The sequence below is a fragment of the Ovis aries genome, chromosome 14 (genome assembly GCF_016772045.2).
Source record: "Ovis aries strain OAR_USU_Benz2616 breed Rambouillet chromosome 14, ARS-UI_Ramb_v3.0, whole genome shotgun sequence".
NCBI classification, from domain to species: domain Eukaryota; kingdom Metazoa; phylum Chordata; class Mammalia; order Artiodactyla; family Bovidae; genus Ovis; species Ovis aries.
The window spans coordinates 21,007,638-21,035,051 of record NC_056067.1 but is presented as its reverse complement, the minus strand read 5'-3'; the positions used below and the strand labels follow the sequence as shown (position 1 = coordinate 21,035,051).

At 42.5% G+C, this 27,414-nt stretch overlaps 1 long non-coding RNA gene across 1 annotated transcript; it reads left to right on the top strand.

Moving 5' to 3' along the window:
- The first annotated feature begins 1,966 nt into the window (after nucleotides 1–1,966).
- Nucleotides 1,967–26,499, top strand: LOC132657675 (uncharacterized). The gene is made up of 3 exons (XR_009596163.1): nucleotides 1,967–2,100; nucleotides 12,134–13,256; nucleotides 26,270–26,499. It is a non-coding gene; the product is annotated as an uncharacterized LOC132657675 (long non-coding RNA).
- The last annotated feature ends 915 nt before the right edge of the window (nucleotides 26,500–27,414 follow it).

The following is a 27,414-nucleotide window of genomic DNA, read 5'->3' as shown; positions in this document are numbered from 1 at the left end:
CAAAGAATTATGAGTAAGTCAGCTCAAATCAGATTTGCACTTTAGGTAGAGTAACCTGGTAGCTATTTGAAGGATGCAGTTAGAGGAGTAAGGCTAGAAATGGAAACACCAACTAAGAAACAATTGCCTGCCCTAGGAAAAATGCATCAGGTATTCCTATTAATAGCTGGGACTTCCCTGGTAGTCCGGTGGCTGAGACTCTGCGCGTCCAATGCAGGGGCCCTGGGTTTGATCCCTAGACAGGGAACTACGTCTCCTCTGCTGCAACTAAGAGTTCACATGCCACCGCTAAAGATCCTGTATGCTGTGATGAAGACTGAAGATCCTGGGTTCTGCAACTAAGACCCAGTGGAGCAAAAAAGAAAAAAAACAACCCCAAACGATTTTGCAACCACAAAATCTCAGTGGCATGCAGGCATAAGCTTTCTCTTCAGACTCACGTGCCTATGAGTCACTGTGGCTCAGGCAATCAAGGCTACCTGAGGAGTGTTCACATGATCATAGCAGGAGCATATGGGGCTGAGCCCAGTTGCGCAGCTACAGTCAAGTCTAATACTATCCCACTGCCCATGGCGAGCCATGCGGCCAAAACCAACATCGACAAGATGGGGAAGTGCTAAGCAATAATCAACTCTGACAGAAAAGCGAGAATGAAGAGAACAAACTCAAGCAGTATTTAGGGGTTAAAATGAACCAGTTTTAGCGGTTGATTTTACATGGGGTGAAAGGGGAGAGAGAAATCAGAGTTTCTGCTTGGGTGATGGGGCTGCTGGTGGTGCCACCACATGAAAAAGGGACTCTAGGAGGAAGGAAAATGGGAGGAAGGAAAAGTTTATCTATTTTTTTTATGACTTTAAAACAAACAAACAAAAACTGCACCAAGAGGCTTGGTGGGATCTGTTTCGCGACCAGGTACTGAACCAGGACCTTTGGCAGTGAAAGCGCAGACCCCTAACCACTGGACCGCCAGGGAATTCCTGAGGGACAGATTTAGAGAGAAGATGAGTTTTGGAATGGTTGAGTTTGAGAAACTTATAGGACACAAAAAGATAATTCTTCAGCTTGGTGATGGATGCTATCTAAACATACTGTGGTGATCATTTTGAAATATACCTAAATGTTGAATCATTACTTTGTACATTTGAAATGAGTATAATCTTATATGTCAGTTATACTGCAATAAAAAAATAACAATAGGAAACCCTTGTATCACTCTTACTGTGTCCAGGCATTCCAAATGCTTCACACATAGGACTTGTTTAACCCTTTCAATCACTCCATTCTCTTTCTGCATATTGAAACACAGGAGTAAGTAATTTACCCCAGGTCTTTCAGCTTTCCCAGACAGAGCTGGAACATGTACGAGGCAGTTTGGTCCCAGAAGGTGAGACTTGGAGAACTCCTTTGAGAATTGTGGCGATCCTCTTGGACCCTCAGAATTGGTATAAAGATTACTTTAAAGTGAAAACATTTGAGCACAGAAGGTGCAGAAATTGATGCTGTGTAAACTTCCTTTAGGTGCCTGAAGCAGAGCCATTACAAAATACAGCTGCCATTAAACCTCCTCCTAGGCAGTTTCCTGTGAATTTAGCTGCCAAGACGAGGGACTGTCCATTCTCATTAGCATCAAAAAGCCCAACAGAACCTTTCATACTCTCCCACTGAAGCCCTAAACCCACTGCTCTTTGTTAAATTGGTTTATATGCACATTCCTGGAGAACGAAATGGCAACCCACTCCTGTATTCTTGCCTGGGAAATCCCATGGACAGAGGAGTCTGGTGGGCTAGTCCACGGGGTCATAAAAGAGTCAGACACCTGAGCAGGCACGCACACACGTCTATACCTTTCCTGTGGGTTATTTCAAGAGATTTCCATGACTGGGAGCTCCCACAAGCTTGTGTGAAAATTAATGTTCTGTTTTCTCTTGTTAATCTGTTTTTTTTTTTTTTTCTCATTTAAATTATCAGGCCCCAACTGTTGGACAGAAGCTGGAAAAGTTTTCTTCCCAAGACTTTTGGCAATAAAGATGGGATGTTGGGATTCTCCACTCTCAGGGGACTGCTGCTGAGATCCCAGGACCTTTGACCATGCCAGCGAAGGTAAACTTTATTTTACCAGTCAGAATCCTGGGTCTCCGCCAGACTCTGGCCAAGCAAGGACAGTAAGAGCCTCTCCCTGCCTTTCCAAAAAAGATTTTCCAAATTTTTGATTTACAGAAGAAAGTTTTTGGTTAAAGCCAGTTCTTTGCTGTTTTTAAATAAGAGAGGAACAGCCAAGAAATCACCCAAGTGAAGATTAAAGGGACCAGGGAAACTTACCAAGATTAGGAGACTGGCCACCTGGGAGATGAGATGAAGGGACTGCCAACCCTGCTTTTGTCAGAGACCTCAGCTTTGAACCACTGTTCTCAAACCCTTCATCAAATTCTCTAGGGTGGAGACCACCTGAGACAGGATTAAGGGAGTGCAGGCCCTGCCCACACCCTGATCTCGAGAGGAACCCCACCCTAAACTTGTTCCCAGAAAGTGCATTAGTCCCTCAGTCGTGTCTGACTCTGCGACCTCCCCCAGACTGTAGCCCGCCAGTTTCCTCTGTCCATGGAATTCTCCAGGCAAGAATAGTGGGCTGTGTTGCCATTCCCTTCTCCAGCGGATCTTCCCGACTCAGGGACTGAAGTTGGGTTTCCTACATTGCAGGCAGATTTCTTTTTTTACCGTCTGAGCCACCAGGGAAGCCCCTTGCTACAGACTCCTTATCAAATCCTCCTGGGTTGGGATTTACACTTTTTGGGGGGCAGGCACCTACCATGTCCCCCTTTGCCTGGGAAAGCAATAAAGCCATTCTTTTCTACGTCATTCCCTCCCAGTCCACTCCTCCCATCCACAAGTTCTTTGGATATTGGGACTTTTGTTACAGGTAGCTGTTCTGTCTGTCTTTTGTGCTACTGTTTTGTCTTGTGATAGCTAAAAGTGTAGCTGTCACAGTGTAGCCTGCCAGGCTCCTCTGTCCGTGGGATTCTCCTTTCCTGAGAACCTGGTTTTGGAAACTGAAAAGTTTACTCTGGTTTTCTACCTGCTTAAGGGTAGAAATGGGGCTTCCTAGGTGGTGCTAGAGATAAGCCTGCCTGCCAATGCAGGAGACTTAAGAGTCGCAGATTCGATCTCTGGGTCGGGAAGATCCCCTGGAGAAGGAAATGGCAACCCACTCCAGTATTCTTGCCTGGGAAATCCCATGGACAGAGGAGCCTGGTGGGCTACAGTCCATGGGGCAGAAAGGAGTCAGACACGACTGAAATATGGGTGGTCTGGGTACCACATCTGGAGTGCGGTTCTACTGACCATTAGCAACTCTCAGGGAATTCATTGAAATCTAAATCTTGAAAGGTCTCATCCTGTAACGACTCTTGTCTCTCTCCCCACTGCCCGTGTTCATCACTATGGCAATGAGATGCTTCCTTCCTTCCTCCTTGGCTACCTTTGGGTATGAGGGTTGATACCTTCTGTGTCCTCTTTGATTTTTGGCCCTGTGAAGTAAAAAAAGTGAAGAAAGCGAAAGTCGCTAAGTTGTGTCCAACTCTTTGCGACCCCATGGACTGTAGCCTGCCAGGCTCCTCTGTCCGTGGGATTCTTCAGGCAAGAATACTGGAGTGGGTTGCCATGCCCTCCTCCAGGGGATCTTCCCAGCCCAGGGATTGAACCCAGGTCTCATGCACTGCAGGCAGATTCTTTACCATCTGACCCACCAGGGAAGATACTTATGTTTGAGTCATAGTTGAAATGGGTATACTTTCTGAAGCTGAGTTACAATCTAGCGTCTTTGTTTGGGAGATACCTCTTGGGCTCGAAGTTCTCCTTTCTGGCTTTGCTTTCAAGGCCCCTCTGTTCTCCCTACTTGATCCTGTTTCTCTCTGGGAACTTTTCAGTAGACTAGCTCCTTTTCTCTCACACCCCACTGACCTACATTCTGCCACCAAGGCACTAGCTATGCCTGCCTCCTTTCTTCTTGGTGTGACTTTTCTAAGGATAATAGTGCCTTTGGGAAAACATAAATCTCCCAAGCTGGATTTTCTATCTTTCCATTTTAGCCCTTCAACTCCCTAGAGTCCCTGGAACTTCAGGTAACCCTTGGTCCTCCTCAGGGGCTCTCAAGGGACATGAGGCTGAGAAAGAACAAGCAGACTAATGGCAAACAAAATTTAGTCCATAGCCTCCTTAAGTTTATATTAATATATCAAGAAAAGGAGAAAAAATCTTAAAAATCTCCTCTACAAATATTGGACAAAGCTTTAACCCCCATATTGAGGAGGTGACAGCTTGTTCCATCTGCCAGAAGCACAATTCGGATAAAAATATAAAGTGGAGCAAAGACGAGGACCAACTTTCGTATGCAAACATGTGACGTTTGTGTTATTGTGTGTCGTAGTCAGTTTGGGCTGCTTTAACAAGATATCATAAATTGGGAGGGTCACACAGCAAATATTTATTTTGCACAGTTTCAGAGGCTGGAAGTCTAAGATCAGGATACAAGTGTTCTGGGATTGTGGTGAAAGGTCATTTTCCGGCTTGTAGGTGTCTCCCTGTATTTTCACGTGAGAAAGAAAGAGGAAGGAAATGGAGAAAGAAAGAGTGAAAGAAAGAGAGAAAGAGTGGGAATTCCCTGGTGGTCCAGTGGTTAGGACTCCAAGTTTTCACTGCTGAGGGCCCGGGTTCAATCCCTGGTTGGGGAACTAGGATCCCACAAGCCAGGTGGCACTGGTTAAAAAAGAGAGTGAGACAGAGTGCATGTGCGCAAGAGAACATTGTCTCCTGTTTCTTTTTCTTTTTTTAAAAAAAATTTATGTATTTATTTGGCTACATTGGGTCTTAGTCACAATGCACAGGCTGACTTGCCCCACACTATGTGGGATCTTAGTTCTCTGACCAGGGTTGAAACCCATATCCCCTACTTTGGAAGGTGGATACTTAGCCACTGGACAATCAGGGAAGTCCCCTTGCCTTCTTTTTTTTTTAATTAAAAAAAGTTTTATTTTTATTTTAAGTTTTTTATTGGAGGAGAGAGTAACGTGGAAACTTATATTACCATATGTAAAAGAGATAGCCAGTGGGAATTTGCTGTATGACTCAGGTAACTTAAACAGGAGCTCTGTATCAACCTAGAGGGGTGGGATGGGAAGGGAGATGGGAGGGAGGTTCAGAGGGAGGGGACATACGTATATCTATGGCTGATTCATGTTGACGTGTGGCAGAAAACAACACAATTCTGTAAAGTGATTATCAATTAAAAGATAAAAAAGATAATTACAGTATTGTGCTGATTTTTGCTATACATCAACGTGAATCAGTCATAGGGTCTAAAGTACAGAGCGAAGTAAGTCAGAAGAGAAAGACAAATATTGTATATTAGCGCATGTATATGGAATCTAGAAAGATGGTACTAATGAAACTATTTGCAGGGCAGCAATGGAGTTGACCTGACTTCTTATTTTTATATAGAGAATAAAGATACTTGGACCTGTTAATAAACATGTTCTTTTGCCACATTGAGAAATTGTACTATAAGGAAGCATATGGCTCTAGAAATTGTGAGATGGTGTATTCATACTTTTGCTTATCAACTACTGAATGCTGGTATATCACCATTGTTTATTTCCTAGGTTTTTTTTTTTTTTTTTTTTTTATGCGTGGTCCCTGGATTTCATTAAGATGAAATCACTGATAATTATGTAGAAGCTACTTGCCTAAGCTGATCACTGGATTTCATTAAGATGAAGTCACTGATAATTACATAGAAGCTACTTGCCTAAGCCCAAATCTTTGAGATTCACATGAACCGGATTACACAATAAACAATATGTTCAAAACCATAAGGAAATATCCCGATGCCCAGGTGACGAAGGCTGGGGTGAATGAATCTGCACGCTTATTTCAAGCTGTTAACCAATTTGTGGGTCATACAGTGGTCCCTCACATGCAAGAAGTTGAAGAGCTCCTCTGTGCAGTCCTCCTCTGCCTGTGACCTGGAGGCTACATGCTCATCTCAGAGCTCTAGCTGTTCATGAGCCTTTACACATTTCTCCAGCTGCTCGCCTTGCCCTCTCACTGCTGTAAGGGGTCCACTCATTCCTCCTCCACTTCCCCCTCCTCCTTGGGGTCTCTAGACCCAGTCAGCAGGTCAGCATCCTTCGCACATCCTCTAGCCTCCTGTCCTCCTAGCCTCCTGCGGTTCTGGACTCAACACGGCAGCAACAACAGCATCTGTTTCACTATTTTCTAGTTTTCTCTTAAAAAAAGAAAATCTAAGGATTGAGAATTATAATCAGTATATGTAAGAGACACTACTAGAAGTAATAAGGGTGAAGGAAAAAAATCTATGCAAAATGTACCAGGAAAGTAGGATATGTTTTTGATTAAAAAAAAAAGTATACAAGGTGTTAAGGCTATGTTTCTGTTAAGGAAAAAAAGAGAGTAATTTCATCCTAAAATAGTTGTGTCAAAGTTGTTCCAGAATAAGAAAGAGGAAAATGTAGGACAAGAACTGAATGGGTCTAGAAACTTGTAAAACGTTTGTGGGAGAGAAAGAGAGACAGGGGAAGAGAGACAAAGAGAATATTTAATCTCATGTGGTCAAACTGGATAAGTGAATTTGTTATAAGATTTTAAAGTGAACTTTAATATTGATAGCACACTAATGCAAAACTAGAGTCTGATTTTTCTCTCTCTTAAGGATAAAATGTGTTGAATTGTAGGCCTGTTTTCAGTAAGAGATTGTAAAACATTTTCTCTACCTTTTGATTAATCCACCTAGGAAACAACTCTGAATCTTACCACAATAATTTCCTGTGTTGTCTTTATCATGTCCTCAATTATTTAAGAGAAACAGTTCTTCTCACATTTTATAAGAGCTGTTTATTTTTTTTAATAACCATGTTGCTCCCTATGTTTACTTTTGAAAACTTCTTATTGTTATTTTGGTTAAATTGACAATTAACTATTGTTGCATAGAGATCTGTGCTTCTGGTTAATGAAGTGTTTAAACACTTTGACATTTTTGACAACTTCCCCCAAACAAATTCTAAATGAAATCTTTTTGACCTTCAACTGACTTTGAGATTTCACAAAAGGTTCCTAGAACATCTCAAAGAGTGTTTTTTACCTCTCTTTGTAAAAAGAAAGATGTTAAACTAATTGGGTTTGTTTGATGTGTTAAACTGCATGAATAGCATTGTCAAATAAAAAGTGACGCTTAACCTTCCCTAGGCTTTATTTATATGGATAAATAGTATTAATGTATGTATTCAGAAACTGTTTGAAGTTTCTAAAAATGTATCAGTACCTTCCATGAAATATCCTGGCATACTATTAGCAGTTACAATTCCAATTATTATTTAAAATGTTGTGTATCACAGAAACAACCAAATTGTGTTACTTTTATAATGAAATTTCATCAAATTTTAAACCATGGTCATGTTAAGTCTCTTATTATTTACAAATAGTGCTTTATGATCAGATAAAATCCAGAATGCTTCATCTTCAAAAAAAGGGACCATCTCAGGCTCATAGAAAGGGCTATGGCATGTACTCTGGGGTACAGACTTCTGATGGTATTAATAACTTTGAGATGATTACACTGGACTGGGTAGAGAACTCTAGTTGCAACTGCTAACCCAAGAGCAAGTAGAACAAGAATTAATTACATGAGACTGATTGAACTCATGAAAATTTATTATAATTTTTATGACATTTTTAGGGGAACATTGCTGGTTCTTTAATATTACACCTTCTGGATACAAGGAACCCCTTTCCCGTTTCTCTTAAGATATCTATAACTTACAACAATTTTGTATATTAAATGTTTGTAAACAAAACTGAAGCACTTCTCTTTTTCTCCCTTCTTGATACTTCCAGAATTCACATACTTCTTTTTAAGTGTTGTTATATTCATGGCAATATAGTTACTTGCATAAGTTAAATAAGAACTTGGCTTCCATTTAATTATATAGTTGGAAAAATTGATCATGTAACCAAAATTTTTACTAGAATGCCGTATTTGAGAATGATGTACATAAAATCAAATGCTACCAGACAGTTTTAAGGAAATAGAATTGACTTTATGGAGTCATTGCTTATGAAGCTTTCTTGAAATAATTGGGTTATTCTATGAATTACAGGATTCCCAGCCATACAGGTGAATAAGGAAAGTCACTTTCTGGAGGGTGCAGGAAAGAGGATATCCTGGGAGCTTTGAGAAGAGAGGATTTTATCCAAACCTTTAGGCAGAGTAGATAGTTGATGGCAAGTTCTTGGCTTGACTTTCTAGTCTAAAGTACACTTTCAGAAGTCCAATCTGAGATTTTTTATGAGAAGTTCTGAAGCAGGAGGGAAGGGGGCAGGGCACAAACTTGAAAAGATGGGACATAGACCAAGGGCATGACATAAGCTGATTAGAACCGAATGGGTCCAAGATGGAGAACAGGTTGACTTCCACTAGACCTTGAGCCTCAGTATGCTGCTGCCGCTGCTAAGTCACTTCAGTCGTGTCCGACTCTGCAACCCCATAGACGGCAACCCACCAGGCTCCTCTGTCCCTGGGATTCTCCAGGCAAAAACACTGGAATGGGTTGCCATTCCCTTCTCCAATGCACGAAAGTGAAAAGCAAAAGTGAAGTTGCTCAGTTGTGTTCGACTGTAGCCTACCAGGCTCCTCCGTCCATGGGATTCTCCCGGCAAGAGTACTGGAGTGGGGTGCCATTTCCTTCTCCAGAGCCTCAGTATATGCTCATCTTAATGCATCAGCAAGCTAAATGACACACCCACCAGTGCCATAACAGTTCTGAGGTCAACTAGAGACCAAAAAGTGAGTAGTGGCCCATTCCTGAAAATGCCCACCCCTTCCCTGAAATGGTTGGAATAACCCTCTCACTCTTTAGCTATAACATTACCCAGCCCATAGAAACTAACCATGCCATATTTCAAGGCTGTGCTTGCCTTCTGAGATGGCTCATGCTCTGTCTGTGGAGTGTGTTTCTCTCTAAACAAATCCACTTCTTAACTATCACTTTGTCTCTCACTGAATTCTTTCTGTGATGAGACATCAAGAACCTGAGTTTCACTAAGTCCTGAGACCAAGTACAATCTCAGTTAAAAGACCACAGGTTCCCGTCCCAATTTCAGTAACACAGTTTTGTTTCCAGCAAAGCAAACTTTAATAGAACTGTGGCATTAGTTGCCATTCTTGCTGCATTTATGTAAATAAGCAGGTCAAATTTAATGAAATCAGACTTACTATGCAATCAATGGAGAAGGCAATGGCACCCCACTGCAGTACTCCTTCCTGGAAAATCCCATGGACGGAGGAGCCTGGTAGGCTGCGGTTCATGGGGTTGTGACTTCGCTTTCACTTTTCACTTTCGTGTATTGGAGAAGGAAATGGCAACCCACTCGTGTTCTTGCCTGGAGAATCCCAGGGACGGGGGAGCCTGGTGAGCTGCATAGTCCAGTCTATGGGCTCGCATAGAGTTGGACACGACTGAAGCAACTTAGCAGCGTGCAATCAATAATGATCTTACTTTGATTGTTTTTTATGAAAATAGGTGATTGTAGGAGAAATTACATGTTTCTATGGAAAACTATAACCCACTCTTGTGGGTTTTCAGATACTAGTCCCGTTTCTTGTCTTTGAGCTATTTTTCTTCTTTTTGTAAACTGGATCCTGCGGTCACTTGCATTTTGTCAGCAGTTAATACTTTCAATTTTTCTCCCACTCTCCTGACTTGACATGATTGAAAACTAAAACTGCCCCTTTCTGGAAACCCTGAAAACTGGAGCTGGACTTGATAGAAATTCAAAGGGTCTATGAGGGCAGGTCACTCAGAGTTCACTGGAAAACTTATGTCTTCACGCTCTGCTACAGGAAGTTACCGTGACACTACTCTTAGGGGAAACACTGACTGATAACGCCCACCCTGGCCAGGCACCACAGTAACAATTTCCGTGAGTTATTTTATGACAGGAGGTCCTGGTTGGGAACACAGAACTAACAAGCCACTGCCAACCAGAAGAATTCTTGAAAGGTCAAAAAGAGATACCACATGTCCTACCAACATCCCAGAATGCTCCTCACTGGAATCCATCTTGGTTGAGCAATGTGTGTGCCACCAGGAAGGACCCTGGCTCACAATGATTGGGCAGAGACAACTGGAAACTAATCCCATCACCAGAAAACCTGAGAATGCAAGCCACACGGCAGAGCAGTCTTCCTGGTTTCCTTTACCCTCCTGCTTTCCACCCAGGCTCCCCTTCCCGATAAAGTCTCTTGCTTGGTCAGCACCTGTGTCTCCTCAGATAATTCATTTCTGAGGGTTAGTCAAGAGCCCACTCTCAAGCCTTGGTAGGGGTCCTCCTTCCTGAAACACTGCCACTAAACATCTTCCCTAAAGATGCTTTAAATCCAACATCTAGAAGCTGGAACTGAGCTGGACCCTGTGGGGCTGTCTGGAACACAGAGCTCTTTCTGTGTTCTCCATTTCTTGTGTTCAGAAAAGGACTTTAGTCTCCCAGGTCCCCCTCGAATTCCAAAGAGCAGATCCAAGCAGTTACTAATTAGGAAAGTGAGGGAATGAAACGGCGATCTGTGTGCTAAGTCGCTTCAGTCATGTCCTACTCTTTTTGGCCCCATGGACCATAGCATGCCAGGCTCCTCTGTCCACAAGATTCCCCTGGCAAGAATACTGGAGTGGGTTGCCATGCCCGTCTTCAGGGGTTCTTCCCAAACCCAGGCATCGAAACTGAGTCTCCTACATCTTCTGCATTGCAGGCTGGTTCTTTACTACGAGTGCCACCTGGGAAGGCCCAGAACAGAGTCTTAGTTCCTCTTCAAGAGATACCCATAAGATCTGAGTTGTGCAGAAACTAACACCCTCAAGTACTGGACCCCAGTTGGATTGGAACAGAAGACTGATGATTGAGATTCTTGAAACATCACCATATTATCTTGCCACTAGCCAATCAGAAGAAAGTCAGGCACCCTGTAGCCTTCACGCCAAATATTGCCTTTAAAAACCCTTGGGGAACCTGCTGCATAGCTCAGGGAGCTTAGCTCGGTGCTCCCTGGTGACCTAGATGAATGAGGGGTGAGGTGTGTGTACGTATAACTGGCTGACTTCATTGTACAGCAGAAACTAACACAATATTGTGAAGCAACTATATCCCAATAAAACAAAACAACCCTTATCTGAAAGCCTTTGGGGATTTCGGGTCTTTTGAGTGTGTGTGGTCTGCCTGCTCTTCTTGCATGGCCCTGCAGTAATGAACCTTTCTCTGTTCCTAACTACAAACACTGTGCGTTGGGCAGGCAAACTTGTGTTCAACAACAAAATCTCGGCGGGCTGCCTCCTGAATGCAGAGACTGCATTTATAGTTTACTTCAATCATTTTTCTTTTTCGATTTCACATTCGAATCCCTAGTCTTCACTCCCTTCGGAGGTCTTTCACCTTGCAACTTCTCGCTTAGCTCTCCACAGCAAACGACCTAGTTTCTTTTCTTGTGTGTGAAACTTCTAGGGGAGTTTCAGATGAGGGAAATGTGGAGATTCTTTCGGATCCCCAGAATTAGTATAAACACTAATTTTACTTATTTATTTAGGCTGCATTGTGAGGCACATGGGATCTTAATTCCTCAACCAGGGCTTGAACCTGTGCCATCTGCAAGTGGAAGCACAGAGTCTTAAGCACGGGATCACCACTCTGGTTAAAGTGAAAACATTAAAACATGTAAAGTGAGCACAGTCATACAGAAAGAAATCTTATCTGAATTTTCTTTATCTGCTCAAAGCAGAGCCTCCTGAAAATATAGGAGCTATTGACCTCCCTCCTAGGGAGTTTCCTAAAAATTCAGTTGCTAAGAAGACAGACTGCCCATTACCATTAGCATTGAGAAGCAGTAGAAACTTCCATATTCTGTCACTGAAACCCTAAATAAAATCCCCCTCTTTTGTTAAATTGAATTGATACATATGTACACTTTCCCTTGGGATTTTCCATGAGTTTTCCATTATTGAAAATTCCTGTATGCACGTTTGAAAATAAACTTTGTCTCTCTTTCTGTTACTCTCTATTTTAAAATAATTTTTTTCAGTTAAATTTTTCAGGCTCCCAACTGCTGGATCCAAGTTGAAAAAGGAAGTTTTCACCTCAACAGAGTCATCAGAACACACATACCTCGAGGGGAGGAGCTGCCTGCGGCAGAAGAGTAGGGAAGAAAGAACTCTTGGAAAAACCAATATTTAAAGAGCAGGTTGGATAGAAAAGCACAGAAAAGCCAGAAAAGGATGAAGCGTTAGATTGATGGGAGATGATGATCAATGCCTCCAAGTGCGGACACTTTCCAAAGGCCAAGCAGTGTGCTCAAAGACTTTACAAACATTACCTAATTTGGTCCACAAGGCCATAAAATTCACACATGATGGGTGAGACAACAGATTTGTGAAGATCAGGTGAATTATTCAAATTCACACAGGTACTTAGGTTAAAGACCCTGATGCTGGGAAAGATTGAGGGCAGGAGGAAAAGGGGACGACAGAGGATGAGATGGTTGGATGGCATCACCAACTCAAAGGACACTAGTTTGGGTAAACTCTGGGAGTTGGTGATGGACAGGGAGGCCTGGCGTGCTGCAATCCATGGGGTTGCAAAGAGTCAGACATGACTAAGCGACTGAACTGAACTGAACTGACTTAGGTTAAGACAAGAATTTGAACTCTAGCATACATGCTTACTCGCTTCAGTTGTTTCTGACTCTTTGTGACCCTATGAATGATAGCCCTCCAGGCTCCTCTGTCCATGGGATTCTCCAGGCAGGAATACTAGAGGGGGTTGCCTTTTCATTCTTCAGGAGATCTTCCTGACCCAGGGATTGACCCCTAGTCTTCTGCAGTGCAGGCAGATTCTTTACCAACTGAGTTGCCAAGGAAACCCAAACTCTAGAGGTTGTGGCTTTAACCATGGGAGTGGGTTGAAGAGCATCCCCTGCCATTTATGTCCAGAACCTTGGGATATAATCTTATTTGGAAATAGGATTTGAAGAAGTAGTCAAATTAAACTGGGTTCATGCTGGATTAGAGTGCGCCCTTCGTCCAATGACTGATGTCTTTATAAGGGAAAGAAGATCTGGATATGGAGACACAGGAGACGAAGACCATGTAAAGGTGGAGGGTGAATTATCTGAAACATAACTGAGCCCTCAGGAGACTGAATGAGAGGTATGGTAGTTTCATGACAATGTCTGTTTGGGTGGGATGGGGAGAAAGATCAGAGTTGCTTCGGGGGAGGGATTTATGACAACAGGTTTTTTTTTTTTTTTTGGTAGAAATCTTGCTTTTAGGCTCTCAAATTAATTACATGAGGAGGCCATTGGACTGAGGCAGCTGTAGTGGTGTGGTGGCCCACATTAGTGAATCAAAATCTAATCCTGTAACACTCCAAGTTTAAGACATAGAAACACTATGGATGACCAATCACAAACAGCCAAATGGGCTTTAAACTACAGTCAGTCAAATAATTTCCTTCCTTTGCTTCTTCATCTTCTCTGTAGAGTCTTTCCCTTAATCTTCGATCAGTAGAGTATTCCTGACCACTTCCTGTTTGGTGCGGCCTGGTTTTAATTGATTTTTTTTTCAGATTAACTCTTGAAATTTTAATATGCCTTGGTTTATCTTTTAACATGGCAGATAAGAGATTCCAAGAACTCAAATGCCTTGGTACTCAGCTGCTCAGTCGTGTCTGGACTCCGTATGGGCCCCTGCAGCACGCCAGGCTTCCCTGTCCTTCACTAGCTCCCGGAGTTTGCTCAAACTCAAATGCCGTGAACTCAACCTAATTCCTATTGCCAGCTATAAATTGGCACTTGCCTTCTACCTCTATAAGGACTGAATTATAAACTGCCAGCTGCTGACCTTCAACTCCCCCTGAAAGGAGCTCAGGGTGGAGGAGATCAGGAATGAGGCACTCTGAGCTCTGGGAAAAACTGGCAGGACAGAACTTCAGATAGTTAGATACTTTCAGGAGAAGATTTTATGAGCCCAATTCGTGTATCTCCCCCTATCTAGAAAAGCACTAAAATACTTCATGGCGACATCTGGTGCTCATGACTAGTAGTAACCTTCACGAGACAAGCAGCAACCTTCTGCAAAAAATATGTGCTTGAGAGAATGAATCACCCAAATTGCACATATGCTGAGCATCCCCCCTACCTCTTTGGAGAGGTTTCTCAGAACTATCTGAAAGGCAGTGTTCTGAGTTATAGTCCTCATTTTGCACCAAATAAAACTTAACTAACGACTCTCTACGGCATGTTAGGAGGTGGCAAACTTTAATCCTCTTTCCAATGAATTTTTTTAATGCCCTGGCCTAATGTCCATCTGCAGCAGATGGAGGATATGACAAAAGAGGAATGTCAAAAATGCAATCCTCCTAAACCCCACAGCACAAGATGCCCAGTTTTATCTCTATTTTTAAAATATAAATTTATTTATTTTAATTGGAGGTTAATTACTTTATAATATTGTATTAGTTTTACTATACATCAACATGAATCCGCCACAGGTTCAAAAAACCAGTCTATGAACTAAAATTAATTGAAAAGGAATTTCAATTGTTACTGCCTTGCTTCAAGAACCTTAAGAAACATCCATTTCAAAACCCACAGCAACACATATTAAAATTCCTTTCCCTCTCCTACTCAATTCTCCTACACTCAAAACTGCCCTTGAGGCTCTTGTCGAATGCCCTCAAAACACTTTCCCAACTTCCAGTTCCTGGTACTTTTCTTTTTTTCATCCCTCTCCATCTTCCTCCTTATTCTTTATTCTGCAGATCAATTTTGCCTTGCTATTTTATTTTGTGTTAAAGTTTCTTTTCTGCTTGGCTCATTACCTGGAAATTCTCCATAAGGAAAAAGAGGCCAGGAATTAAGCAAGCTAGATTCTCTCTCCTGTCTTCTCTCTTTTGCAGAATCACCTCCATGTCAATATCACAGACCTCTGAAACCAGTAGGCAAAGAAAGAATTCTTCAGTGTGGGAGTATTGGGAATGCTCACGCTTTGATCAACGTATTTCTGTTACACAATTACATAATTCTGCTTTGTCCTAAGATTTCTTTCTTCCTTTTTAGAACTTATTAAGCATCAAATTCGTTTGTATATACTTGTTCGAAAGTGCATACGAACACACACGTCACACACACGTTGTCAATCCCTTTCTTTTTCTCCCTCTCTCTCTTGGCCCCCAATGATTAAAAATTTTGCTTTCTTTCTTTGTGCCACTGTGGAAACTAGGAAATCTTCCAAGAGAATGTGAATGAGGCAAAACATTTATAAGACCTATTTCAAGCCCTGCTTTACACACTAATGATAGTCCACTTCTTTTTTTTTTTTAAAGAAAAAAACAAAACAAAGACTGTGATTGGAGAAAAAGAAAGGCATTACATATGATAGAGAGGGCAGTGCAGAAAGAGGATATAACATTTGTAAATATTTATGACACCAACGCAGAACTTAAATTTTAAAGCAAATGTTAACCAGTCTAACAGTTGTCCATGGGTTTCTCCAGGCAAGAATACTAGAGTGGGTTGCCATTTCCTTATCCAGGGAATCTTCCAAACCTAGGGACTGAACCTGGGTCTCCTGCATTGCAGGTGGATTCTTACTGAGCTACCAGAGAAACCCAAAGAGAGAAATACCAACGCATTAACAGTTGGGGACTTTGATACCCTACTTTCATCAATGGATAGATCATCCAGACAAAAAATCAGTAATGAAACATTAGCCTTAGACAACATATTATACCCCACGACTTAGACAAATATAGAACATTACATTCAAAGCAACAGAGTACACATTCTTCTCAAAAAGGACGAAAAAGAACGAAATCTTGTCGTTTGCAACAACATGCTGCTGCTGCTGCTGAGTCGCTTCAGTCGTGTCCGACTCTGTGCGACCCCATAGACGGCAGCCCACCAGGCTCCTCTGTCCCTGGGATTCTCCAGGCAAGAACACTGGAGTGGGTTGCCATTTCCTTCCCCAGCAGCAACATAGGTGGACCTCAATATAGTCCACTTCCAAAAATATAATTATAATTTGGTTACCTTCCTGACAGCAGATGGAAGACAAGCAGCTGTCTTCAAATATTTGAACTGTTCCTTTATAGAAATACAGTAGCTTAATCTATGTCATCCCTGAGGTGGAAACTAGAAATAATGAGTGGAAGTTACATAAAGACAGATTTCAACTCAATATAAAGAACTTTTAAAATATTTAAAGATATTCCATAATGAAATATGCTATTTGAAGAAATGGTGAGTTTCCTATTTTGGCAGATGTATGCAAAGACATTTAAGGACTTTCTTGAATGTCCAGTGGTCAAGACTCCCAGCTTCCACTGCAGGAGGTGTGGGTTTGATCCCTGGGTGGGGAACTAAGATCCCACATGCTGTATAGCGCCAAAATAAATTTAAAGAGAAAAAAAAAAAGACACTTAAAAAAAAAAGGGAATGGGACAATTCTTAGCCATGATTTTAAGGGTCTGTTCAAGCATGGAAAAGGATTTGGAGTAGGGTGGAAGCAATGGTTAAGAACCTTCATTCAAAGCCTCATTTGACCACTGACCGGTTATGTGGCCTTGGAGAAATTATTTACCCATTCTAATCCTCAGTTCTTTCATCTGTTAAATAGTATGTAATATTATAATATGTATATGTCATATATGCATATATAGTAGAAGATATACATTTATAGAATATTCATGAAAATATAATATCAAGTTGTTTGACAGATTACACAAGATGATGGAAAGTATATGACATAGAGTAGATAATAAATAATAGTGTCTGTTATTATTTCCATTATATCACTTACATGTATTTATCAGAATGTATTCCCAGGTATATTGGTATGTTGGTAAGTATTATGAGAATAAAAGTCTGGTGTTTAAATCAATTTGGAAACATATTTCTCATAGAGTTTCAACAAGTTCCTTTGCTGTAGGATTTTTTCAGCTCCTTTAATGTCTTGATGTACATCATAACATTTAAAAGGAGCAAGAAAACATAAAAGATTTTTTCAAGCTTTTTGGATTATGGTATAATTTTGTTTCTGGGTATCTTCAGAAGACAGTGTTCCATGGAAATCACCTTGGGTGACTTCCCTGGTAGCTCAGATGGTAAAGCATCTGACTACAATGCAGGAGACCCAGGTTCAATCCCTGGGTTGGGAAGATTCCCTGGAGAAGGAAATGGCAACCCACTCCGGTACTCTTGCCTGGAAAATCCCATGGACAGAGGAGCCTGGTAGGCTACAATCCATGCGGTCACAAAGAGTCGGACATGACTGAGCAACTTCACAAGGCTAGTGAGACAGATCCAACTAGATCTAACTAATCTCCCTTCCTACTCAAGTCTTGATGTTTCTCTAGTTCTTCTGCTTAAGGACTCTTAAAGTTTTCTTCACTACCTCCTCAAAGCTCTTGACTCTTACGTCTGGGAACTTTCAGGGAGAAATGCTTCTCAAGGTCTGAGCATGGTTTGAATGAATAATAATATAAGAACGCATTTTACATTGCTTTCAACGTAAATGGTCTCGCTGGGTGCCCATGTGAATGGAGATACTAGGACGGCATCTTAAGACTGGGTCCCACCTAGCATACTCTGGTTTGGCTTTTGAGTAATGTCACAGAGGACATGAAGGATGGCTACTTTGGCAAGGCACAAGAATGAAGGTAGGAAATGGAATCTCTCGGTCAAGAGACACTGAGTTCAGTATCCCATGGGTAACTGGGTCTCAGAAAAAATTTATTGAATACTGACTAGATTTTCATCTGCCTGGTGTGGAAAAAAAAATGTTTCCTTCTACCTATCTTAGCTTCATTGGCTGGGGACCCGGCAATTAGACTAACAAAAAGATAAATTAATAAGAGAAAAACCACCAATTGTTTATTAACGTGTACCTCATACAGCATGCATACACCCAAGAGTACTCAGTGATGAGTAACTCAAAGGCATGATTAGAACTTGGGCTTATCTAGCATTTCAAGCAAACATACATAATTTTGTAGAAAAGTGATGAGACAAAGAAAAGGACCGATCTTTTAGGGGTGGTACCTTTCCAGAAGGCAAATATATGAGGAAACTAATGACTGATAGGGGCTTCCTCGGTGGCTCAGTGGTAAAGAATCCGCCTGCAACGCAGGAGCCACAGGAGACAGGGGTTCGATCCCTGGGTCAGGAAGATCCCTTGGGGGAAGGTGTGGCAAACCATTCCAGTGTTCTTGCCTGGAGAATCCCATGGACAGAGGAGTCTGGCAGACTATAGTTCACGGAGTTGCGGAGTCGGACACAACTGAAGCGACTTAGCACAGCAGTGATAGATAAGGCTTAGCTAGTAAGATTTGTTGGTAGAGACTTTTTCTCAGGGGCATCACATCTCTGATGATAAGACTGTTTTTCCCTTCTTGGTATGGGAAGGAGTGGGGGAATACCCTCAGGAGGGGAATTTATGTTCTGCGTTCTGTTAGACTAAGGGAGGGCAGACAACTTATTTTGTGTCTGTTTTTTGTTAATTATCTTTGGCTCAAAATAATTCTTATTGTCAGAGTGGAGCCCTGGGGATGAGCTATAACGTAAACTCTATAAGGGAAAAAGTCTATAATAGTACCTGACATGTATTAAGTGATCAATAAATGCAGTTTTAAAAAGTTATTTGTTGAATAAATGAATGGACCAACATATCTACTTGAATGTCCTAAAGGCACGTTAACCTTAATTTGCCCACACCAAACTTGCTCTCCTCTCACTGCCTGCTCTCCTAAATCTGTTTCTCTGACAGTGTTCCCTATCATGGGAAATGGTGCCACTATCCATCCTGCTACTCTGCTCAGCTGGTAAAGAATCTGCCTGCAGTGCAGGAGACCCTAAGTTCAATTCCTGGGTTGGGAAGATCCCCTGGAGAAGGGATAGGCTACCCACTCCAGTATTCTTGGGCTTTCCTAGTGGCAAAGAATCCACCTACAGTGCAGGAGACCTGGGTTCGATCCCTAGGATAGGAAGATCCCCTGGAGGAGGGCATGGCAACCCACTACAGTATTCTTGCCTGGAGAATCCCATGGACAGAGGAGCCTGGCGGGTTACCATCTGTGGGGTCAGAAAGAATTGGACATGACTGAAGCAACCTAGCATTCACACAGGATCACCTATGTGATCCCAACAAAACAAAACAAAAAAGAAGCTTTCTTCAGTGGTTTCCATAGAGATCAAAATTTGTATGTGGTCAGCAAGACCCCGTAAAGACTGTCCTCCAGTTTCCTCTCCAGTCTCCCATTCTTACTTTTTTTTACATCCCAGCTACACGCAACTTCTTTTGCTTCTTCAAATGCATACCATTTTCTCTTGAGATCTTGGATGTGCTCCTCTCCGGCCTTTTGAACCTTGTAATTCTAACCCTGCCCTCTCGGTTTCTTCTATTCTCACTTCCCCTGGGAAGCTTTCCCTAACCTCCCTGCCAAGTCGATTCTCCATGGATCTGTCCTCTGCATCACTGTCGCAGCTGTACTTTCTCATTCATTTGTGAGGTCTGTTGTCAGTCTCCCAAGCTAGTCTCCATGAGGGCAAACACGGTTTTCTGTGATCTAAAAGGCGCTTATCCTGCGGTAGCACTTGATAAGTATTTGATAAATAGATGCATGGACAGACTTTTAAAATATTTTGAACTAAGCTTCCCTGGTGGCTCAGACAGCAAAGCGTCTGCACGCAAGACGGGAGACCTGAGTTCGATCCCTTGGTCGGGAAGATCCCTTGGAGAAGGAAATAGCAACCCACTCCGGTGCTCTTGCCTGAAAAATCCCATGGATGGAGAAGCCTGGTGCCAGCTACGCTCCATGGGGTCGCAAAAAGTCGGACACGACTGAGCGACTTCACTTTCGCTTTCAAGGTTTAATACACATATGGAAAAGTGAACATATCATATATGTTTAATGAATTTCCATGAAGTGATGGGTGGATTTGTAAAGTTTCTTTTAAATGGTGTCTAAAGATAACTATAGCAAGTGAACGCTAGAGGGCAGTAGAGGCAAAGGAATGCCGACTCAGCTCCGTTAGGCTGTGATCCAGGAGAGCAATGGATGCCCTGCCGGTTCTCAGAGGTGCAAAGGATTCTGGGAAACTCCATGGTCAACCAGTTCAGCCTCTGGAGGCAGAAGGCCAAACAGGCCTCCTTTGCGATGCTCAGCAAGCAGGAAGATGCCTTAGTATTGCCGTTGTTTCACTGTGCTTGTCCGGTATCTTTTAGGCACGAGGATGGCATGAATGGATAATCTTAGGAATACCCAGAGATGTGAAGGAGACAGATTTGTCCCAGCCGTCCCATAAGGAGAGTCTCAAAGAACTGGAATGAGCTGCAATAATGATCTGGCCATCTTGTCACCCTGAAGAGTAGGCATCTGCTCCTCCTAATCTTGTAATACTGTTGTACTTATGACTTTTCTGTCTCTGCTTCCTCTTGAATGCTTCTCCCTCCATTTTCCACTTCCACTACTTCCTCTTCACTTCTGCTGCCTTCTTGCAGCCCTCCACCCCCAAATACCTTACACCAAATTCTGTTCTGAGCTGCTGACTAGTGGTGATCAGGGCGTGATCAAGTAAGCATCCGCTATCCCCCTGGTTGTAACTGACTTTGTGTCCAGCCTGCTGTAATCAGCAGTGTGGACAGTACAGACGGTCACACAACACTAACCACCGCAACTTGATGGAAGGAAGCCCTTGTGGCCTCTTTCCTCAGGAAAGTGCTGACTTATTCTCCAAAACACTTGGAAATGAATTAAAAGCGTGTGCCAACCCAGGAATACGTCAAGTCTGCATATTGTCACTCTGCTTATTTAACTTATATGCAGAGTACATCATGTGAAATGCTGGACTGGATGAATTACAAGCTGGAATCAAGATTGCCAGGAGAAATATCAACAACCTCAGATATGCAGATGATACCACTCTAATGGCAGAGAACAAAGAGGAGCTAAAAATCCTCTTGATGAGGGTGAGAGAGGAAAGTAAAAAAGCTGGCTTAAAACTCAACATTCAGAAAAATAAGATCATGTTATCCAGTTCCATCACTTCATGGAAAATAGAAGGGGAAAAAGTGGAAACAGTGGCAGCTTTTATTTTCTTGGGCTCCCAAATCATTGAGGACGGTGACTGCAGCCTTGAAATTAAAAGATGCTTGTCTCTTGGAAGGAAAGCTATGACAAACCTAGACAGTATTAAAAAGCAGAAATGTCACTTTGCTGACAAAGTTCTATATAGTCAAAGCTATGCTTTTTCTAGTAGTCAAGTACAGATATGAGAATTGGACCATAAAGAAGGCTGAGTGCCAAAAAATTGATTCTTTTGAATTGTGGTGCTGAAGAAGACTCTTGAAAGTCCCTTGGACAACAAGGAGATCAAACTATTCGATCCTAAAGGAAATCAACCCTGAATATTAATTTGAAGGACTGATGCTGAAGCTCCAATACTTTGGTCACTTGATGTGAAGAGCTGACTCATTGGAAAAGACCCTGATTCTGGGAAAGATTGAGGGCAGGAGGAGAAGAGGGAGAGGAGGAGAAGAGGATGAGATGGTTGGATGGCATCACTGACTCAATGGATGTGAGTCTGAAGAAACTCCAGGAGTTGGGGATGGACAGGGAAGCCTGGCATGCTGCCATCCATGGAGCTGCAGAGAGTTGGACACGACTGAATGACTGAACTGATTATCCATCCAGCTAAGCAGCTTCAGACTACACTTCCATTAATCATTATCTTTATTAGTTATTGAGTATACTCTACCCTCCATTCATTCTGGTCTAAAGGACTTTGAGGCTCACACTTTTGTTTGAGTCTCTATTAGGCTATTTGCAAACTGTATGTCTTTGTGATCTCAGGAGGTCTTGGCCTGTGGTGATTTAAAACAGGATTCTGGCGCCCCAGCCAGAGATTGAAGTCAGGCCGTGGCTGTGAGAGCATTGGATCCTAGCCACTAGACCAAAGGCCAGTGACAAGACCTGGCCTGTCAGCTGTGTCGAAATGAATTTTCACAGAGAGAAAATAGTGAAACGAATGAAGTGCTTATTATGAAAAGGGGGAGAGTATTGGCGGCTGGACATAGGGGCAGGCTGCGAGAGCGTGGTGCCCTCATGGCACTTTGAATCATTTTCACGGGGCGTTTCTTCCCTTTGGACACCCATGGGTGTCCTTTGGCCTATCATTTTGCTTTGCCTGGTTCTGAGTTCATATTGCGTTTATCTCAGGCTCCTCCCCTGTGTGCGTGTGCTTCTAGCCAAGATGGATTCTAGTGAAGAGCCCTATGGGTAGATTGACATCACTCCCTTTTTGACCTCCAAGGAGCTTTTCTGCCTATACAGTCAGGAAGATCTCCATGACCTCAAGAATGAGAAATGCGTGGACTCTTATCTGGGCAGGGCTCGGCTCTTCCTCCTCTTCATCTTGAAGCATCTGTTGACAGGGGACAAGCTCCTGCAGCTCAGCCTAGGACCCATCTATGTCCTGCCTCAGTTGGGCAAGTCACTTAACTTCTCTGAGCCTCAGTTTCCATTTCTGTACAATGGGGGTGATCATTACTTATCTTAGAATTGAGGTGAGAGCTCTTTCCAAGCTGCAGACCAGTGCATCAGCTGTATATCAGAACCACTGTGGTACTTTAAAAATATACAGATGTCCAATCCCTACCTCTAGATATGTTGACTTACTAGGGCTGCTTTGCTGCTTGGGCGGCATGTTTAAAATATGCCATATGTGATTTCATTGCATATGTTAAGCGGGAGAATCTCTGCACTTCACCAAAGATAGATGGTATTTTTATTATCTAATAAAGCCAAAGAGCTGACGCCATGACTCCTGCCCACTCAACTATCCCCTGGTCTTCATTCTTGGCAGAAACTAGCCTGCATTAAAGTACTAAGTTGCATCAGGGATCCCATTTCAAAGCATATAGACCAAGACAAACCCCTCGAGGCCAATGACCTTGGGCAGGATGAAAGTAATGGGTAGGGTGTGTAAATGACGAAGGGGTATACATGCCTAAAAGCAGACATTTACAGATCAGGTGAGATGAAGTCCAAGTTCAGGGCAGAACTGTGGAGGGAGAAATAACTCCAGAGAAAGTCAAACTGAATGCAGGTGAGTTCAGTCCCTTCTCTTGGGAAGGAGGAGCTTTAACATCCCCTGAAGCCCTACCACCATGCCGTTTCTAATGAGCTGGCTCAGAAAAACCCGATTTCCACCCATGAAAACACAGATTAAACAAAAATCAATTCCAATTTAAATGCATTCCAACCTTTTCATATTATAGTTGTAGAGCTAATTGCTCTGAATTGTCATATGCTGTAAGGCAGAAAGGCATCATTAAAGCACTAAAAATTCTTTCCATGAAATGGATTTGTGCCAGAGAGAGAAGGCCACTGATGAGTTCTGCTTAAGTAGGTTTCATTGTATATGGGTTTATTTTTAAGGTATCCTTGGGAATAACTGTCACATTTGCAAGAGGGGACACTTTGATGGAACTTGTGCAGTTCTTTACAAACAGTGACTGCGGGGGTCTGTGCTTTGGAGGGTTCATTGATCTATCCCTTCATTCATTCTTCTTTCATTAATTCCTTTTTATAAATTTGATGGATATTCTGTGCTTATTCCAGATATACATACATCTATATACATATTCCAGGCTTTGTGGACCCTAGGGATCCAGTGGTGAGCAAAATAAGACATAGTTTTATTCTTCATGGTATTTCTAGCCTATAAGGGTGCTAATCAAATAAGTGTGGAATTCCAACTGTGGCAAATATGTTGAAACAAAAAATGGGGGAATTTGACTGAGGGATGTCAGGGAAAGCTTGCTCTGAGAAAAGCATTGTGTGTGTTGAGATCTCCAGATCTCAAAGATTCGTAGGTATTAACCATGGTAAGGGGTCAGCATGTGCAAAGGCCCTGTGGTGGGAGGATGTTTGACTCCTGGGAGAAGAATATCAGTGTTCTGGAGCTGAGAGAGAAATAGGCATGGATGTAAGACAGGTTAGAGGGAGAGTGAGAGACCACACTTTGCTGGACATTAGGCCACAGTTATGCTGCTGATTCTTATCTTGAGAGCAACAAGGCCCCTCTGTTGTTGCGCTTCAGTCACTAAGTTGTCTCCGACTGTGACCCTGTGGACTGCAGCATGCCAGGTTTCCTTGTCTTTCACTATCTCCTGCAGCTTGCTCAAACTCATGTCCATTGAGTCAGTGATGCCATCCAACCATCTTATCCTCTGTTGCCCCCTTCTCCTCCTGCCCTCAATCTCTCCCAGCATCAGGGTCTTTTCCAGTGAATCGGCCCTTTGCATCAGGCGGCCAAGGTATTGGTGCTTCTGCTTCAGCGTTAGTCCTTTCAATGAATATTCAGGGTTGATTTCCTTTAGGATGGACTGGTTTGATCTTCTTGTAGTCACAGGGACTCTCAAGAGTCTCCTCCAGCACCGCAACTCGAAGGCAAGGCCCTCTGACTTGGCTTTAATCAACATGGGATGTGACGGAGGAGGGTAAGAGTGCTGTGGCCGCAAGGCAGCAAAGCCAGTTAGGAGGTTATCACTGTTCCCAGAGGTGAGGGCTGCTCAGAGCAGACTGGGAGCTTCTCCCAAGGCCAGCATGTGGGCAGTTTGTTGCTCTAGGGGCCGGGGCCAAGTGCACTCTACAATGCCTCCTCCTTCCCTCGGCATTCTTCACAGCCTCTCAGGACTACACAGCAAGTCTTCACCAGCTCCTCCCTTTTCCAAGAGGGTTGAGAAGAGAAAGGGCTTTTGCAAATGTATCTGGTTTTGTGCTTGTGGAATTCATGTGAATTTCCTGAAGACATCCTGGTGAATGTGAGCCAAAGGGATTGAATAATAGTCCAGAACTGGTGAGACGAGCTCAGATAAGACACAGTCGCTTGCTTTTTCTTTTTCCAAGTATGTGTGCATACTAAAAGTCATCCACTAAGAGATACTAGATGAAAATTTAGGAACATGATGTGATTGGCTGTATTTTAATCTGCGTTAGTCTCTTTTGTCTATATCATTAAAAAAAGAGTTTACTGAGCTATAACTCCCCTACCATAAAGTTCACACTTTTAAAGGGTTCCATTCAGTACTTCTTGTTTTTTTCCAAAGATAATATAATCAGAGGGTTAGGCAAATATCCATTAAAAATAGTGCCGTTTTTCCTTTCATTGAACATTTTTATTTGTTTATTTTATGAGTTTCAAACATATATAAGTTGAGAGGCTAAGAGATGAAATTCCTAGTGCTTAGTACCCAGCTTCGGCAACTGTGAACTCAGGCCAACCTTGTTTATCTCTCTACCCTCCTTCTCCACTGGGTGATTTTGAAGCCAGTCTCAGAGGTCATGTCATTTCAGCTGCAAATATTACACCATGAATTTTTGTTTAAGAAAATAAGGAGAATATGTTATTACCAACCAAAAGTATTAATAAAAATTCCTTAACTCATCACATATCCAGTGAGATTTCCTGGATTGAGTCCTCTTTCTCTCTCTTTTTTCCTGCCTCTCTCCTTTACTCCCTCCCTCCCTTCCTTTTTTCCACCCTTCCTTCTTTCTCTTTTCTCCTTTCCTTTCCTTCTCTTTAACAAATGTCTTATTTGGGAGGCAGCTGTGTTCACTGCGATACCACCAGTTCAGTTCAGTTCTGTACACAAATGGCTTGTTTGAATTAGAATCCAAGCAAAGCTCATTCATTATCTGTGGTTGTTATGTCTTTTTAACTTACAAGTCCCCCCTCTCCCTCTTTTCTTTGCAATCTATTTTTGAAGAAATTGCTCTATTTACCTGATCAAATTTCCCAAAAGTATTTATTTAAAAAATATTTATTTTTAGTACCAGACCCAAGTAGGAGGGAGAACAGAGTTTGGCGCATTTGGAGACTCACGTGTATCCTGGTTCAGTTTCCGACTCTGTCCCTTACTTGGTGAGGCCCTGGAGAACTGCTCCTCTTTCTCAGTGGGCACAGAAGGGGCATTATGTTGAAGACTAAGTAAGATAATGCATGGAAAGCGCAAGACACACAGAAGATTCTCTATAGACCCTCCTCCTCTTCATTTTATTTTTATTATTTATACTACAATGTATGTTATCTATATTTATTATATTAACTACACAATAAAGTTATTTTTATACAATTGTGTAACATGTTGTTTCTTCCCAGATGGTGCAGTGGTAAAGAGTTCACCTCCCAACACAGGAGCCGCAGGAAACACAGGTTCAATCCCTGGGCTGGGAAAATCCTCTGGAGGAGGAAATGGTAACCCACTCCAGTATTCTTGCCTGGAGAATCACACGGACAGAGGAGCCTGGCGGGCTACAGTGCACGGGGCTGCAAAAAATGGGACACGACTGAGAGACTCAGCATGCACGCATACATGTGACATGTTATAAAATGAGGTATGTACACATAATGATTTACATATAATTATAAAATATGTTTTATGATTCTTTTTAATTTTCATCATTATTTTACTTTCACTTGGAGACTGAAGTCATCAGTCCTCAGTCCTGGCTTGAGAGATTGGTGAGCAGTTATTCTTTGGATTTTAAAGGAGGGCCGGAGATCTGGGAAGTGTAGCACGGAGGAGTATAACTCGAAACAGATTCCTCTGCAGAGGTGGGGGACTTCTTTCTCTCTTTTTTCTGACATCACCCCTCATTTAAAAAGGACTTATTTATCTGGCTGTGTTGGGTCTTTGTTGAGGCACATGGGGTATTTGTTGCAGCGTGTGGCTTCTCTCTAGTTGCGGAGCCAGCTCCAGAGCTCAGTAGTTTACATGTGCAAGCTCAGTTGCTCAGTGGCACGTTGGGTCTTAGTTCCCCGACCAGGGACTGAACCCACGTCCTCTGCATTGCAAGGCAGACTTCTAACCACTGGACCAGCAGGGAAGTCCTGAGCTGGGAGGATTTCTTCATTACTCCTCACCCTGACACCACCTTTTACCAAGTTCTTGGACATGTCTCATGTCCATTGTTGTTAGATTCCACAGTTTCCTGAGACAGGAAAAGGCAGGCGATAAACAAACCCACGCTGACCTATTAGCCATCCATATCTTGTCCCTTCAGAGAACATTTAAAACAAAAACCTTAGAAGAAGATAATATTTAATTTAGACAAAACCATCTGGGAATATTGGGGAATATTCAGGCCCTGTGAGATTTGGAGGGAGAGAAGATTTTTAATGCAGTGGGCAGTCAGATCCTATCACAAAGATGATCTTTGCATGAGACCTACAAAGATAATTCAGTTCAGTCGCTCAGTCATGTCTGACTCTTTGTGACCCCATGGACTGCAGTACTGCAGGCT